The sequence below is a fragment of the Leopardus geoffroyi genome, chromosome B3, assembly GCF_018350155.1.
Source record: "Leopardus geoffroyi isolate Oge1 chromosome B3, O.geoffroyi_Oge1_pat1.0, whole genome shotgun sequence".
Lineage (NCBI taxonomy): Eukaryota > Metazoa > Chordata > Mammalia > Carnivora > Felidae > Leopardus > Leopardus geoffroyi.
The window spans coordinates 123,289,727-123,307,744 of record NC_059337.1 but is presented as its reverse complement, the minus strand read 5'-3'; the positions used below and the strand labels follow the sequence as shown (position 1 = coordinate 123,307,744).

The 18,018-nt window shown below is 39.7% G+C and overlaps 1 protein-coding gene and 1 long non-coding RNA gene across 37 annotated transcripts in view; both read right to left on the bottom strand.

The window, feature by feature from the left end:
• NRXN3 (neurexin 3) overlaps positions 1–18,018 on the bottom strand; it is a 1,571,803-nt gene that overhangs the window by 1,207,569 nt on the left and 346,216 nt on the right. The gene's annotated exons all lie outside the window — the stretch shown is intronic.
• Positions 4,906–7,615, bottom strand: LOC123584154. Its single transcript, XR_006705202.1, has 2 exons — positions 7,556–7,615; positions 4,906–5,100 (listed from the first exon to the last, which is right to left on the bottom strand). It is a non-coding gene; the product is annotated as an uncharacterized LOC123584154 (long non-coding RNA).

Here is an 18,018-nt window from a genome sequence, read left to right as displayed (position 1 = left end):
ACCACTTGGTTTTCATGTTGGGAATATTGGATAATATGGAACACAATACTGGCAACAAGTTTGGCAATGACACACAATGTCTATCTAAACAGGTGCTCATTGTGCACTGAGGCCTGGACATTAAGTTGTTAGGAATGAGGAAGGGGGTACTCAAGTCATATGTTTGGGTCTCTTGCTTTCTGATAATGTCACTAAGCCCAGGGGAAGAACTTGACGACTCAGGAGGAAATGCCGGTTAATACAACTGTTAGTCTTTCTCACATAGCATAAAAATCAAGTTCCTAAGCTCTGGGGCCAAACCATCTAGGTCCAAATTCTGCTGTGCCATTTACTAGTTCTGTGATCTTGGGGAACTTACTTCTCTATGCCTCAGTTTTCTCATCTGTAAAATGGAGGTCTACATCATAGAGTTCTTCTGGGGATTAAATGAGTATTTTTTAAGGCACTTAACAGTGCTGCATACGTGGTAAACACTACATGAACTACATTAGCATGTGTAAAATAAATGAAAAAAGAAATATCAGAAGCCATAAGCAAGCCTCTGGCAGGTGCTGGATTGTAGTAGATTCTGACTGAATTGTCTAACAAGTACCTGGAGTGTGGATCCTCTTTGATGCTTTGAGTACCAGCTGTGAGGGAGGCAAAGTTGTCTCCTGTGAACAGTTAGATGCTGAGCTTATATTCTCACACAGATAAAATATACTTTTATTTGCCAGGCACTGGAGGGACATGTAAAAAGACAGCAACAACAGTAATCCTGTAGCTGTCATAATAACTGAAGGCCACTTGGTACCTGGCTTTGTGCCAGGACCTTCATGCCTCTTAGTTCTCATCCTCAAAATAAAGTCGGCACTATCATTCGCCCCATTTTACAAACTAGAACACTAGAGCTCAGAGAGGTTCAGTGACTTGTTCAAGGCCACACAGCTTATTAAATGTCAGAGTCACTTTGGCTCAAAACCTGTGCTCTTGGGGCGCCTGGGTGGCGCAGTCGGTTAAGCGTCCGACTTCAGCCAGGTCACGATCTCACCGTCCGTGAGTTCGAGCCCCGCGTCGGGCTCTGGGCTGATGGCTCAGAGCCTGGAGCCTGTTTCCGATTCTGTGTCTCCCTCTCTCTCTGCCCCTCCCCCGTTCATGCTCTGTCTCTCTCTGTCCCAAAAACAAATAAACGTTAAAAAAAAAAAAATTAAAAAAAAAAAAAAAAAAAAAAAAAACCTGTGCTCTTTCCACTAAATTATACTGTCCCTTCCTTATCCAATTAAATTTGGAAGGGAGATGTCCTAGATGTCTTTTCTTCCCATCATCTGCTAAGGTGAAACTCAATGACCACAGTTCTACTCCTTAGGGTCTTTGAAAATAAATGTCAGGCCTTTGTTAACACAGAGAAGCTTAAAGTTGATATATTCCTTTTTTTCTTGTGCAACTTGCATGATGAATGATACTGATATGGAGGCACACTCCCATGACAAAGAATCTCCAAAGAGCATATTAGAATGCAGGTAGGTGGAAGTGATGTTGTTTTAGCAATAGCTCTGAGCCTAATCTAATTTAAATTTCTAGTAAATCTTTGGCAAATTTTCAGTATATGAATTATTATTTAGTAACATATTACATGTGATATGCCTCACAACTGATCATGACACATCAGCATTTCCCAGCACCAACGCTGATATCTGCTAATTTAAGAAGTGCCATTAAAGTCCACCCTCACACATTTCCTTTAGAGTCATAAAATGCAATGCATGATATTACACCTTTTGAGATTTGGCTGTTTTTAAGAACTTCCAGATTAAAATGGAAATGCCATCTATACTATTATTATTTAACAAAGAATAATTTCCAATTTAACCAGCCTCTTGGCATGCATCACAGAATAGACATATGGATTACTGGTGCTAAGCTGAAGAATAAGGAGAAACAGTGGAAACTGTCACTTCCTTTGCATTCTCCTTGGAAAATGGTCCGTACCCACCTAGTCAGGAGCAGTCTGGGCTGACAGAGAGTTTCCAGCCAGTCGGGACAGGGCTGATCCCTAAGGGTACACACACTGGAGCATTCCCTTTGGGAAGGGAAACTAGAGCTCCTCACAAACAGGATCCCAGTCTCTCACTTCAACATCATGAAAATTTAACATCTTTCCATAGCAGCCAATCGCATTATTCATTTTGTTAAAAAGATAACCTCCAAACTAAAACAACAAAAGAATAATTAAAGACATAACTTAACCTCTTCTGTTTTCTTCTTAGATAGCATCTTTGTTTGTTTTGCTTGCACAATGTTGTTGGAAAGAATATTCTTCTCTTTCTCAATGTTCCATCATTGGCTCTTAGTGATATTTCCAGTTTGTATTTTAGCTGCATAATATATACCATATATGTATGTACATATATATGTACAAAATACGTGCAAAATATATGCACATATAAATATATGTGTAAAATATATGCACATACAAAAAGAAATAATCATCATGTTCCACGTAAAGGTAGGGGATTTGGAGCTCAGTCAGATAAAATGATTTGTCCAAGATCACAAGGCATGGTGACTATCCAAGTCAGGGGTTCCCTCCTCTGAGCCACACATCTTTGGACTGGGGCAGCTGCGTGACATTTCTCACTCTCCCCTGAACCCTGCTGCACTAGTGGGACAGGATAAAGAATGTTGAGGGATGATATGAGTGTGTTTGCATGGCAAACAACAATAAAAAATAATCTAGAACCAGAATACCTGAGCTCTGGATCTTCTTAGTTGTAAACCTTGGGAAAGTCACCAATTCATTGCATGACTCAATTTTCCCATTTATTAAAGGCTAATCTTAAAAACCCTGCCCTCCCCAGTGTATAAGCACATTGCCACAAAATTATAAATTAAAGCTTTTTGAAAATTGATCCTTACATTGTGATTTATTTTGTGCTTAGTATGCAGGCATGGAACTAACCCCTTTATATCCTTTATCTCCTTAACCCTCACAATGGTCCTTTGAAGTGGATGCTATTGAGGTCCCCTTTTTATAGATGAGGAAATAAAGACACAGATATAGTAGATGACTGCCGAAGAAAACTCAAGTTGGTGAGTGGCAAAGTTGAGGGGTGACGCCCCCCTTTGCTGCTGAGCCCCTGATCTTGACTGCTCTATGGTGTGTATATAATGGACTACATAAGGGATCTGAAAGGACAAATATGTGACTTTGGAAAATGAGATCCAGTGACATATCCCCCCTCCCCCCACCCAGAAAATAGAGTTAGTTGTTCCAAGTCTGAAAAACATTGGAAGATACTGCCCTGAACCGCCCTTCTTGCTGATCTCAGAAAACTGGCCCATAAAGGCTAAAATGTCAGAGCATTCACCTCCCCCAAGTTCAGGCTTCTGGTGTTCTGAGTGTCCTGCAGGTGAAAAAGATTAATAATCCAAGGTGATGCTTAGGACCTGGAATCACAGACATGGCTGCTCCCAGGTGTACCCAACTTGCAAGATCCGTGCAGAAGATTTTGTTTGACAAAGCACACAGATGTCATGAGAATTGTACTTTTTCCTTTCCTTGGAAGGCCAGATTCTGGAGCCTCTGTTCTAAAGGGAGCCCCCTCTAGCCTGTCTGGGCCAGAAGCAGCCTGTCTCCAGCCCTGCCTCTAAGTGGTGAGCCCAGGAGGGCAGCAGTGAGCACAAGGAGCCAGGAGGAAGGGGGCCCGGCAGAAGGCTCCTGCTCCAGCTCGCCCACAAGTAACCACACACCCAGTGGCACCTCACTTGTTCGTTACTGCCAAGCTGAGTAAGTTCAACATCTTCTCCCTCCTTTCTTTGTGTGTGAGCAGCTTGGTCTCCTCCTAATAAGCCCTCCATTAATTAGGAGGAGGTGTCAATGTGCCAACAAAATTAGCAGTTTCAATATCTCCCTAAAGTGTGAGTGTTTTAAAGGAAATGAAGGCTCGGTCACTCCCTGGTTATTTTTACTCTCTGCCACCCACCTGCCTTTTGGGCAATCTGTTCCCATCAGAATACAACTTCATCTCCCTTGACACACTCTTCTCTCTCTGCCTTTCTGGTTCTTTTTTTAAAACGTTATGTCTTTTCCCTCCTCTTTTCAAACCTGAGAAATCCCAACCCCCCAGCACCAGCATTACTGCCTGGTGGAAAGAGTTAATAAGCCAGTTTCTGTGGGCACAGCTAACTGGGGCAGTCATTTGGACAGTGAGTTTAAAGACAAAACTAAATGGGCAATGAAGAAAGAAAATGAGCAAGATTTAAACACACTGGCTGGGACGTGGGGACTGGGGAGGGGTAGAAATACAGAACTTGTGACAAAGCATCTCGGCTCCCTGGACTTACTCAACTTGGAACTTTGTTATCATGAAATCACAAGTGTTCCTCCTCCTCAAAAAGCACCACTGTCAAGCCTCCAATGAATGGCCTCCCTGGATCTTTTCCTGCAAGTCTAAGAAGGGAGGGGTAGATGGAGCAAGGGGAAGAACAAAATTTCTGGGGCTAAGGTTTGGAGGCAAACACAATGTGGGAAGCACTGAAAAGAGTGGGTCTCAGAATCAGCAGGAACTGTGTAGCAGGGCTCAATGGTCAGTGCTCAGGTGTTTCAAGCAGCAAATAAAATGAAGCCCAGATAGTCACAACTTCACATTCTTCATTCTCGGGGCTCCTCACACAAGCTACCAGCAATTCTGTGTGAGGTGCCCGATACATTATGGTTGGAGTGAATCTAAGACCCCTCAATACCTATTTGGGATCTGAACACATTAAACAAGGGATGGGGTAAATGATCCAGACTTGTAAACAGTAGACTAAAACGAAAGCAAAAACTCTGCCTGCAGACACTTTACTGTCTATGTGGTTAAAAATAATAACAGTATTTTCTCCACTGGGTTGTTGCAGAGATAAAATGGAATAGTCCTGAGAAAGTAAATTCACAATAAGTGTTGTTTATTTTTGTTTCCTGACTCAATGCCTGTTCCTGGGACTTCTTGGAGACAGCTGGGCGGGGATCCTAAGTGGCTATGATGAGGCTAGCTAGCCCTTCTCCCTTTCCAAGATGTACAACAAGGACACTTTCTTCCATCCTCACCCTGTGTGTGTAGAGGTAATCAGGATTCTATACTGTTCACCCAAGGAAGGAAGAAAAGAAATAATTGTTAACGCCTACTATGTGACCAGTCTGCAGCTTACTACTTGTTATTTGAGGAAGGAATTATTTTCCATATCTAAGAGATATTCCCAAGGCTCTGGAAGTTTTAGTACCTCACCCAAGATAATTCTGTTAGCAAACAGTGGAATGAGGACTGAAATCCAAGCCCTCCTGAATTAAAATAAATATATTCTGGGACACCACACACAAAAACCACGTCCCAATTCTGACCTACTGATCCAGTATCACTGGGGCAGGACCCAGCTTTTTAAATGCTGCCCAGGGTTTCATGACCAACTGGCCGTGTCTGAGAACCTCTGAGTTACTTGATCTCTAAGGGCACATGCAGCCCTACTATTTTATAATGAGAAGAAAACGTTACTGTCTTAGCAGCAGTATGATCTTTTTTTCCTTAGGGAGAGACATGCCCTTGTTAAAACACAAAGATATTTTCATGAGCCCACTTACAGCAAAGGGTAATGTGGGAGCCCCAGGGAAGAACAGGGGTGGTGGAAGGGGAGGGGGGTGTGCAGAAAGAGGGAGAGATAAAAGGGGAGAGGAAGGGTAGGAGTAGAAAAGAGGAGAGGAAAATGGAGGGACAAGGAGAGGGAGGGGATAAAGGGAAAATAGAAGAGGGAGAGTGAGTGTGGAATTTCTCGTGGAAATCAGTAAGGCAAAGTTCTGCATCTGGATTAGAAAAAGGGGCATACACAGAGGTAAGGGGGAGAAAATAAACTGGAGCTGGGTTTAATAGGTCCATTCATAAATAGAAATAAAGCAAGTCTCGATCCTTCAGCTAAGGCCAAGGAAAAGGTTTAGACTGGCCCTGGTGACACAGGGCCTTACATTTGTCTGTTGTAGCTTTGATGATGAGAGCCTCACCAACTGAGTGCTATGTGCCACTCATGCATGAAACAAATTCATTTCATCTCATCTTTAACCACCTACAAGGGGTTCTATATGACCCTTATGATATGGAGAGAGAAATTGAGGAAAACAGAGGTTAGAAATGTGGACAAGGTCATTGACAGTTAATGCCAGGCCCAGAGTCTGAACCCAACCAATCAGACCGTGTAACCCTCACACTCTACCATTACACTTCATTGACTCCTAAAGGCTTTACATCTCTTATCTCATTTGCTACTCACAAGAGTGACTATATAGATATGTATTGCAGTCCTCATTTTACAGAGGAGGACACTGAAGCTCAGAAAGGTCACATGAACTATTTAAGGTCACACGGTGGTACATAGGTAGAACTTAGACTTGTCCTCCAACCTCTGAATCCACATGTCCTGTACTACCTCCAGTCTAATCTCCATGCCATGCAAGGCTGTCCTCAGGCATACCAGGCAGGACTCTCAGTCCCTTCTGTGGAGCAAGTTGAACTTTACTAATAATGGCCTACTCACCCCAAAATATCTTCCCAACTGATGCTTACCTGAAATTCTGGTGTGAATTTTTTGTTTTTGTTTTTAACGTTCACTCTTGTTTTCTTTTAAAACACAATTACTATCAAAAGAATGGTCATTTGAACTTCCCTAATAATTGAATGTGAGTGACTTCAGTACATAGTCCTCTTTTGGACACCAACACCCCAGTTGCACCAAGGATGCACAAATGGCAAGCTGTCAGGGAGAAACCAAGAGAAAAAGAAGGCCATGGTAGTAGCAGCTTGCAGAACCAATTCTATCTTGTCCTTTAGAAGTCCTCTTTAATAAGTCAAAGATTCCAAGAGGCTCTTATTTTATTAAATAGCAGTCTCCCAACAGGGAGAGTGAGGGTGATAAGATAGGGGCAGTGGAAGCAGCTTAATGTTCAAACAAGATCGGAATAAACAGATGAAAGACAAGGATACAAGACCCAGGATGCAAGGAAGAAATGTATTGCAGTTTAAAAGTTCACCGAGCATTTACCCAGCATCCTCATCAGAGACAAGAGCTGGGAGGTTAATGGAATTGGAAGAGAAAAGGTAAAATTAGACCACAAATTATGAAAAGATAGGACCAACATCACTGCTAACAAAGCCTTGCTTAGTTCATTCATACATTTATTCATTTATTCAGAAAATACTCACTGGGGTCACCTGTGTACCATTCCATGCCCCAGAAGCTGAGCACACTGATGAGGCATTGACAGTCTAATGGAGGCAGCAGACAAATGAACAGATAATTATCTGAATCAGTGTGGCAAGCTTGATGCACACAGGGTATTGTAGCAATTTTGAAGGGGACGTCTAATATACACTGGGAGTATGGGCTCAGGAAGGGCTTTCCAGAAGAGATGACACATGAGCTAACGCTTTAAAAATAAGTTAGCAAGTGAACAGAGAGAGAAGGAGGAAGGGCATCCTGGAGAAAGGGAATAAGGGAATAGTAACAGTAAAGCCATAAATAGTTTTGTTTGGATTAACAAAGACCTACTTACTAGGTATAAGACATGGTCCTGGATGCTGTGTAGAGTTGAAACAGGGAAGCAAAGCATCCTCTAGGCAAGAGGATAGAACTGGTTAGACTGGACCTGATTTCTCTGACCAAAAAATAACACACATTACAGCTTACAAAAAAAAATCTGACCCTCAAATCTTTCTCCTTGAGTATTCACACTTGTTCCCCTGAGTCTACTGGGGCTGTTGTAAGAAGATTCCACCTCCCTAGCCAAGGGGTGGGAAATGATCCAAGCTAGGGCAATGAGATGCTCCTTCTCTAGAATTTGAACTTTGAAAATAAAAATGGTTAATTATTGATAGAATAGAGAAAGCTTTTGATATTATATTCTTAGCTTATAGACCTGTCCAGCTGACCAAATTATCTCTTTCAGTCAGCAAGTTTTTAACCAGAGTTGCTTAGATTTCTTGATATGCAATCATAGCATCAGCAAAGAGAGATATTTTAAGTCTACTTTTCTGATATTTATACCAATTATTTTATTTTCTTTTTTTTTTTTTTTTTACCTTGGAGGTTATAGCAAATGTAATATTTATTACTGGTAACACAATCTCTGAATACTTTCTAATTTTAATGCAATGATTCTTATGTTTGTCAGATCTGCTGTGGTTTTTAGTAAATAATCTTTATGTATCTAAACAATGATCTTTTATTTCCATCTTACCTAGATTTTATTAAGAATGGTTGCTGAAATTTATCAATGCTGTTTCAGCCTGTATTGATATGATTATTTTAATTCGTTAATAAAAAAGATTACATTGATAGCTTTCATCATATTGGTTGCATATAAAATAAATATACAAAATCAATGCTTCTTTCTCTAAACTAGTAATAATCATGAAAAAATAGAAATGGGAGAAAAATATTTAATTGATGACATCAATTAAAACTTTAAAATATTTATGAATAAATTTAACTAAAAAATGCAGAGGGCAACACAGAGGAAAGTATCATATCTTACTGGAAAATATGAAATATCTGAATGAAGAGAAAAGTATGCTATGTTTTAAATTGGAATATTTAACATGAATATGCCAATTATCCCCAAATTAATATATTAATTTAATGCAATTTCAGTTAGAATATCACCAGATATTTTAATTAAATAAAATGAACATAAATTATATATGGAGGAATGAATGTCTACAAAATAGTCATCAAATGAATGATAAAAGAAGGAGAGAGGACTGGACTATATAGATGTCTGACATCATACAGCTACTATAATCAAATCAATAAGGAATTATTATAGGAAGAGGAGAATAGATCAGGGAATAGAATAGAGAATATAGAAATAGACTCTGGTGTTCATGAAAATTTAATAAAGGACAAAAGCAGTAATGCAATTCAATGGGGAAAAAATGGATTATTTAACAAATAGTCCTGGCTCACTAGTTAACCCAAGCAAGAAGCTATAGCAGGAGTATGGACCTCACAGCCATATTCCCTGGGTTTACATCCCAGTTTTACCACTCCACCTTTGTATGACCTTTGAACTTACTCAGCTTCTCTGTGTTTTATTTTTCCTTATCTGAAAAATGGGGATAAGTAAGAAAATGTGTGTTTTGGAGTTATGAGAAACTGGATTAAAATTAGTTAATATACACAAAGCACTTGTGTAAGAGTGCAGCACACAAGGAACGCTCAGTAAAGCATTAGCTATCATTATTATAATTATCATTAGAAAGAAAATTCATGTGGACCTCCAGCTTATACTAAACACAAAAATTTCCACATAGCTTAAGATTTAAATGTAAAAAGTAAAACTATTCTTTTTTAATTTTGACAACCTAAGTAACTAATCAGGCCCTTTAGAAATGAGGATGGAGGAAACATTCTCTACCAAGACTGGAAACCCAGAAGCTATACATTTAAAAAAACAATAACAACAGATGTTTAACTGCACAAAAAAGAACACATTTGATGGAAAAACATACCCCATCAACAAAATAAACAAGTAGTGGACATTGAAAAGACAAGGTAAAACAAACATCTCCACTGAAGAAATGAGCAAAAGCCATGAATAGTCCCTTCACAGAAGTACTCAGCTGGATGACCTACAAACAAATGCAAAGATGCTCAGATTCACAATTGAAATAACAACGAGAGGAGCGTGTGGGTGGCTCAGTCATCTTAGCAACTGATTCTTGATTTCAGCTCAGGTCATGATCATGGTTCCTGGGATAGAGCCAGACATCAGGCTGGATACACTGACAGCACGGAGCCTGCTTGGGATTCTCTCTCCCTCTCTCTGTTCCTCCCTGCTTATCCTCTCTCTCCTCTCTCTCTCAAAACAAATAAGTAAATTTTAAATTAAATAAAATAACAACGAGATATTTGGCACTCCTCAGCCTGGCACAATTAAAAAGGGCAATAGCCTCAGTTCCTATCAGGGATGTGTGTGAAGGCTGTTCTCACACACAGCTGGAGGAAACACTTGTGAAATAGTATGATTACATTTATTCATATCCCCTCCTATTCATCAATCCCACTCCCAGACTATCCCATAGAGACCAAAGCACAAATAGGGTGCAAATAGCACAGGGACAGTTACTGCAACATCACGCATGGTAGACTAAAAAGCTGTCAATAAAATTATAATTAATAGAGGAATGCCATATATATGATACATCCTCACAATAGAGTATTATGCACCCCTTAAAAAGAGTCAATTAGAGCTCTGCTTTTGACATAGAGGGATTTCCATGAGGTAAATTTAAGCAAGGAAAACAAAATGTGTAAAGAGAAGCATAGGACTGATCTCAAACAAATGTTTGCTTTGCTATTCTTCAAACCATATAAATGTATTGCAAGCTCTTTTGTATTTATTCTGTATACTACAATAAAATTTTATCTAGAAAGGAAATCAAGATGCAAAATAAGCATAGAGTATCCCATTCTATAAGACACTGAACTGAAAAATGTGTGTATCTATTCATTTCCATCTGGTCTCTAGCCTCTCAGTATAGTCCCTGTTGCATTAAGTTCTGTTGCTTGCAACCTTAACTAAGGCAAGTAGGAATATCTTGTAGGCCTAGTCTCAAAGACCTCCCTGCATGTGCCTTCTTTTGATGCCAGAGCACAAAGTATCCATTAGCAGCACAGCCTATTGCTCCTGTCTATCTTGGTTCTCCCAGACTCTCCACCTTCCTTCTAAATTTTCCAAGAAGAGAAACCGTTCATCAGTAACACCATAGTTAAATCACATCTGTAGCAATGCCAATAGATCAACATCTAAAACTATCATTAAGGGAGAAAACAATGGAAATGAGTTTTTAAAATCAACTGGGCTCCATGGCAGCCTGTGAAGGTGCCACAGCAAAAGCAGGCTTAGCTGACAACTTGGGAACCCAAGACCTATGCCTGCCCAGAATCCCCCTGCAGTGTCTTGGGTGACCTCTCTCCACTCACCTCTCTGCTGCCACCTCTATCCATGCTGGAGATCAAACCAGTTGCAAGCAAAATTCCTAATGTTTAACATTTGGCAGGTCATAAATGTGTGTTCTCCCAATAAGATGGTGAAACTATGGAACACCCATCAACATATCTTTCTCTGAACTATTTTTCTTTGCCAATGATGTGTTGCCAGAGAGCAGAATGATGTCATAGAAAACTTCGAAGAAAAGAAGCAATAGGTTCTATGATGTATTAACTATGGGACCCCTGTCAATTCTCATCTAGCCCCTGTGAGCCATAACTTACTTGTTTGTAAAAAAAAAAAAAAAAAAAAAAAAAAAAAAGGAATTCCACTATATACTCTACATAACCCAGAAGACGATTTGAGAATCAAATAAGATAGTTTGTGGGAATGTACCTTTCCTGATACAAAGTTCAAATCTCCACCACATTTCTTCTTTCTTATGATTCATATGTGCCAACAACAATGTTAAGATGAATATGGTCTCAATGAGGGGGGTACTCGCATGGAAAAGGTCTACCAGACAACTTCCATGCCCTGCAGCATACCCTCTCTGTTCACCCCTACACCCCAATGATTGCTCCTGCAAACAGCTGCATGTAGGTAGAATGCTATAGCACTTTGTCTCAGCTGTATCCTGTAGGTCTCATTTGTGCCCTGGGGCTTCTCTGCCACCAATATGTGAGAGACCTGCAGGAACCTGCAGGGCATTTGAGCAAACATGGACATGTAAAAGAGATGATGCCTTATGAGGCAACCATTGAGTTCTGGGTCCCAAAGCTCCAGGTCTGAGCCCTCCTGGAACCCCCAAGAAACATTATTATTACAATTGATAAGATCAGTGCTAAAAAAAAAAATTGCTTCAAATAATCCTAAAATTAGACATCAAGCTGAGGTGGTTTTTAATATGCTGATGACCCCTATTAAAATACAAAAGCTCATGACTTCTTCCCCGGAAAAAAATGCACATAAATACAAAGCTTTGTATAAAATATCAGGATGGTTATGAACCCTGTAAAGCCCATTCATGACCTCAGGCCAGGACTGCATCATACTAGTTGGCTAAATCTAGAAAGATTATAGGAAATGGACATCTGGCCATATTGCCTCCACCTTCCCTAGGGTCAACCTGTTCCTCCACTGATCATAGACATAAAGATCACCTTAAATCAGAGCAGCCAGTTTAAGAGAATCCCTAACTGGAAGGATGCTATAAAGCCTAAGTGCATTTGGGACTACAATGGCCCTCAAAATCTCACATGAAGCCAGACGTCCCCAGAACAACCTTAAGCCCTAACTTTAACCCTGGAATCAATGTGATGATCTATTTCACCCACTCATATCCCAATCCCACAATGTCTTTCTGATAAAGAAGGTCAGTAAGATTCTCATAGTCCTTAGCAACCCAAGCACACTGACAGGTATTCAGAAAGGTATGATTTTACAAAAAGATTCAATAGGCCCCCAGTCATATTTATTCAAACCTATCATTAAGCCTCAGACCAGATGGAACTAGTTCTGTTGTAAGCAGCTTCCTACAGAAAAAAATCCTAAAGATCTTTATATAATAATTATCCAAAAGCATCACTGGGCTGTCTTATTGGGGTAGCCATGTATCCAGTTTGAGTTTCTTCAGAAGCAAATTTTGAGACCAGGGTTGAAATGCAAGTAATGTTTTGCATAAGATGACATGTGAGCAACATAAGGATGGGACAGCGGACAATATAGGGTGTATTACCACCTACATGCTAATATTAGCCACATATTACTAAGGGAAAATGGAGTCTAGGAGCCAGTGAAAAACACCACCACTCATTGGTTAGGGGATACTGGGGAAAGAGGCCGTTAATTCCTCTGCACTTTGGCAAAGTGGGGCCTAGTGGCAAGAAAAAGCCCCACCCCCAGGCAGAGAACCCTATGTGCTGATAGATGTTGGACTGGTGTGCTTTGCAGTGGTAAGAACAAGAGGACATGGGAGGTACTCTAACAGCAATTGTTATACCATGAAATGCTCTCCAGCATCAAATTTTGCTCTGAGAATTAGGAATTGGGAGTATGATGGCAACATTGAACAGCACAGGACACGTGGATTCATACTATAAAATGTCATTTGGGAATAGTATAAATCAGAGCTAAGCTCTGTTCAACATCAGTAGCACACCACCAAAATTAGCATTTACTTAGTTCCTACTAACAGAAAGATACAGCACTAGGCAACTGGACACCTACACATACATTGTCACACTTAATCCTTAGAACTATAAATAAGCATGAATATCCCTTTTTTCTTCTAGATTTGGAAAATGATGGCCCTCAAAGTTATCCATCATAATACAGCTAGTAGGAAATGAATACAGGATTTAAATACCTAATCCCACCTTCTTTCAACTATATCATATTATCCTTGGACTTCTTACTCACTTCCTCTCCTCCTTTTTCTCATAGAGAATATTCACTGCACCCTGTCTATATGCCAGCCACTGAAGTAAGCACTACCACATTAAGTGTTCACAAAACACGTGATGTGGGTACTGTCATGTTAGAATAACTAAATCTTGGAAATTTTACATAATTTCCCAAAATCACAAATTAGTACAGTGGCAAAGCCAAGGACCAGGAATCTAGTCTTTCTAAACACCACAGCTTCAGCTTTAAAAAAAAACTTAATGTTTATTTATTTTTGAGAGATAGAAAGAGAGAGAGAGAGAGAGAGAAAGAGAGAGAGAAAGCATGAGTGGGGGAGGAGCAGAGAGAGAGAGGGAGACACAGAATCTGAAACAGGTTCCAGGCTCTAAGCAGTCAGCACAGAGCCCAAAAAAGCTTCAGCTTTTAATCATTAAACTTTTAATCATTTTGTTGCCTGATCCTAAGAATAATACAGGTATGAATGGATAGGTCCTACTGAAATCAGTTTGCCACATAACCCATAGTGAAACTAAGCCCCAAATTCAATAGATATTTTTCCTTCCTCTTCCCACCCTCCCTCCAGGATGCACCCAGCAAACATTAGAGAAGCAGAATGTCTGATACCTTCATATTTGGCAGAAGTAGGGCAGCTGAGAAGTCGGTCTCACTCTACTTGAGGGGAAAAAGAGAATTCTTTTTTTCAATTAAAAGATAAGACAAACATTTCAAGAAATTGGCTCTCATTTCCTCGCATTATTGCTCTAATTTGCTCATTATACACAATTATTAAATGTGCTTCATTATGATTAGATGGTCTTTACTTATAACAAAGGAACAATCAGGTCTTTCCTTGTTTGTATTCATTTGTGTACATATACAAATGGGGAAGGGGAAGAAAAACTAATTTTTAAAGTGAAACCATGATTAATGTACAAATAAGCATTATCACTAAAAGCTCACATAATTGCCTACTACAAAACCTGCACAAATACAGGTTGTAGAGCACCTGTTTTTTAGTGAATATCAAAGAAAACAGAAGAGGAGAATCTAGGGGTCCTAGTGGAATACAGAAATGCTACCTTTTGTAAAGGGAAATGTAACCCCAGGAATGGTGAACAGGAATGTAGCATAGTGACCTTCTGGGAATTCTACATCAGAATCTGGTTTAGAACTTTACATACTAAAGAGAAAGAAAATGGGAAATGGCTCTGTGGGATGCCTTGACAATGACTCAAACAAAACAGGATCCAGAAACAAAGGTTAAAGAAATAAGGATGACTGCATCTGGCTAGCTGCTCTGTGGCATCTTCATTCCTTATTGCCTAATCACGTATTCTTTATGCATTGGGCAATCACTCACAAGCACATTTCACACTTACTCTACTTTCAGAATACGATTACAACATTCACTAAAATCTTATTTTATAAAGTTTACATTTGTATAAAATTCGGCGTGGCCTTCGTAAGTCCACTGACATCTGTGATTGACATTTTCCTCCTGCTGACAGCATTTATCTATAGTCATTATTGTCAGTGAACATTTCTTCTTATTCATCTTAGTCTTGATAGAAAATACCATCGTAGGTTTAAAAGTTTTCATAATGGGATTCCGTGATATTCAAAAGAGGAGAGGACAACTCCCTGTTTCCTCATTATTTCCCAGTGGTGAAAAATTCACTAAAGACTCTTGAAGTCATTTGGTTTAAATCAGAATTTCCATTAAATGGACAAATAAGCCACAAAAACAATAAAATTTTTTCAACCCACTGCCCCTCAAATTTCCCCTTACTTCACAGGAAAAGACTCAATTTCTTCAACCTGCTCTAAATTTGGCATAAATGTATTAAACTTACATCTATTTAGCACCTCCTGTGTGTCAAGAACTCTGCTCAGTGCTAGAGATGCAAATGATGCACTGAGGGAATATGGAGACATATTGAGGAGAGTAAATACAGGAAGAGATAATCATAATTCAATACCATGAGTGCAATAGTAGCCATATGCACAGTATTTTATCCAACAGAAAGGAGGGTAACTAACCCTGTATGGTAAGAGATGGAAAGTATGGAAGAAACATTAAGGACGGCTTTCTGGAGAAGTGATACCTGAGCTGACTCTTAAAGGATCTGTATGAATTAACTATGCAAGTAGGGAAAGGCCAATGCTGGCAGAGGGGAAACCTCAAGCAAACCATGGATCTGAGAAACAATATATCAAATCCAAGGAACTACCAACAACTGGGTATTGCTGGAAGATAAAAAGTAAGGTAAGGGTTGGTGGGAACAAAAGGCTGGAAAGTTGGTAGCCATACTGTAGAAGATCTTGTGAAGAAAACTGGACATAATCCTATAGGCAATAGAGAGGTGACGAAGGTTTTAATCAGGGCAGCTCTTCATTTCACCTGGTTAATGTGTGGTGATGTGTACTAGTTATATGGAGGATGGACTTCAACAGGCAAGGATTAGAGGCACAGATAATAGGAGGTTGATGCAGTGGGAGAGTAAGAGACTATATGTATATAGATGTGAACAGAGGTGGTGGTAGTAGGAATAGAGGGGAAAAGATGGAATTGAGAGCTCTTAAGGAAGAAATAATAAATGGAGGTTGGTTGTTTACAGAAGATGTGTAAAGGGGCAAGGTGAAGTTTTTCGAGTAGCTAGCTGGATAATAGTGGTGCCACATTAAAAAATGGCAAATATTGGAGGAATATCAAGTTTGGTGAGAAGATAAATCATTGGCCTAAGGAAAATTCACTGGATCTGAAAAAAAGAAAATTCAGATTTTAATGAGTTGGATAATGAATGGTGGTTTGGATTTTAAAAGAAGGAGGAGGAGCAAAAAAGAAATAAGAAGAAAGCAAAAAGAAGCAAGTTAGGAGCTAAAGGGATGTGAGGTCACAGGGGAAATTTGGTAGGTGGGAAGATGGGAAAGGCTATTCTAAGCTGACAGAATGAAGCCAAGTAGAGAGGGAGAGGCTGCAGATCATGCAGTGGGTGCAGGGTAACTTATAGAGAAAGGTCCTGAAAGATAGAAGCAACTGGTCTTGACCCAGAGAAGGAACATCTAAGCCTAAAGAAAAGGACATAAGAATGAATTAGAAAAAGAGTTTATACATAAAAGGAAGCTGGAGAATTAAAAGACACACCACAACATAGTATCAACTTTCTCCAGATTTAGAAGTAAGATTTTCCAATGAAATTGAGGGTTGAACAAGGGAAATAGGAGAGTGGTGATATTTTGGAACCATCATTGAAGGACATGGAAGGAGGGACCACCACAACGTAGAATGTTGAATGAAAATGCTGAGGGCCCTGATGAGGTTGAAGATGATCCTTACAATTCCACAGGGTTATAATGAAGATTTAAAGTGACTGTGGTGTGTGTAAAAGCCTGTTTGAGAATGATTATTAATACAAAATACAAAAGCATATACTGAGTTCTTCCTATTCTCATACTATCTCCATGCCTCTTGATATGGCTACTCTGGGCCCAGGCATGACCAATGTTTGCTATCATATTAACTAGGAGCAGGAGAGGATAAATACTATCCTAAGATGAGTGGAGGTTGACAATATAGAATGGGAGTTATTTAGGCCACCCCTGAGGAGGAGAGAGAGAGCCCTTCATTTTAGCATGCCAACCTAGTATAAGAGAGGCCATTTCTAAATTCATTCATAAGGCTTTCGCCCCAAAAGATTTGCCTTCTTAAAAAGAAGCATAAAATACAGTCTCAAAGTGTCCACAGTATTCCTACGGATAAAAAGAAAGTAAGCACGTTAGAGAAGTCTGGCCTTAATCTACCACCTAATGGAGTCCTCTCCCCACAACTCATGGAGGGTTCCAAATATCCTATCAGACACTAAAGGCCAACAGTAGGTACCAGCATAAGCCTAAAAGGTAAAGTCACTCTGATTCAGTTTGGATCTGTGCAGGTAGATAACAGATACAGGTGGATAACATGAACTATATCATGAGCTCTTTCGTAAAAACAAACAAACAAAACACATACGCCCCTTGGTAAACCCTAAATTCTCTCTCAAGCCAACATTATAAGGTAATTTGTAGTTCAGGTAAAATTTCTACTCCTACTCTTTCATCAGGCAATCTTAGTTTTAGTGATTCTCATAGTGATGTGCAAATACCCAGACTGGGAGATCTCTGGTTCTACGATTATAGCAATTGGATGCTGAGATGGAGATTGACATAAGGTGTAGGAAGAAAACATCTCCCATTTTTTTTTAATCTGGGACACAGACAGAAATAGCCATGTGGAATTGTTCCTAGGTGCAGGCCAAAGGGCAGACAGCTCTGGCATTTGGCCAATCTCTAACAGTTCCTGTCCTGAGATTCCTCACCAAAGGAGCTCAGGACATCTATCACCAGAAGAAGAGAACAAGCTCAGATTGTTTATAATGTCTAGAAATGGGGCAAAAAGGAAGAAACAGATTGCAAAAATTAAAGATGTTTCAAGAAAATAAAGGAAAGTCATCAAATGTAGAAAACAAAGTAAGCACACTCAGAGGATACCTAATGAGAACCCTCCCCCTACCAAAAGTCATTTTAGTGTGCCTCAGTAAAAATCTACATTTGAATGTAGCTAATGAGAAGACAGAATCCTT